Raw genomic sequence first — 617 nt, forward strand, 5'->3', positions numbered from 1 at the left:
TATGTGAAAGTGATATGCTTTTTGACTAATTCGAGTTTCTCCTATTAAATGTACGCAAATATTCGGACGTAACATGTAGTGACTAATATATTCCCACCAAGATATTGACGGAAATGTTTTACCTTGATTGAATAGTTTCACTTTTTTATAGATTTAAGGTACCTTCTCACCCTATATAATAATCATTATTAGTAAAACCAACTGGCTCTACGAGGATCCATATTAGTCTTGGAAAATTGGCGGGTGTACCCGCATGACAAATGTAAGAAGAATTTTGCTTTGAAAGGTAACGAGGGGATGGCGAATTTACCCGCATTTTCTGGGCTTTGTACCTTTTTACATGTTAAAAAAAATTCGCGCCAAGAATGAGCAGTATCCATCATCACAGCTATGTGATCAGCACGTTCAGCAGCAAAATTTATGGTTGCGTGTACAGCTAAAGAGCAAAACGCACCCTACAGCTCTCTTCGACTGTTTCGTTGAAAGCTTCAAGCTTGGTCTCGCACTGCTTGTAACGGGGGGTACCCTGTAGGCGGGCACGTCGTAATGCGGCCACGCTCTACTTAAGCACACACCCTAGCACAGCGAGGAAGCGGTTTGCACCTGCTTTTCTTGCG

The sequence above is a fragment of the Bremia lactucae genome, linkage group LG1 (genome assembly GCF_004359215.1).
Source record: "Bremia lactucae strain SF5 linkage group LG1, whole genome shotgun sequence".
Taxonomy (NCBI): Eukaryota; Oomycota; class Peronosporomycetes; order Peronosporales; family Peronosporaceae; genus Bremia; species Bremia lactucae.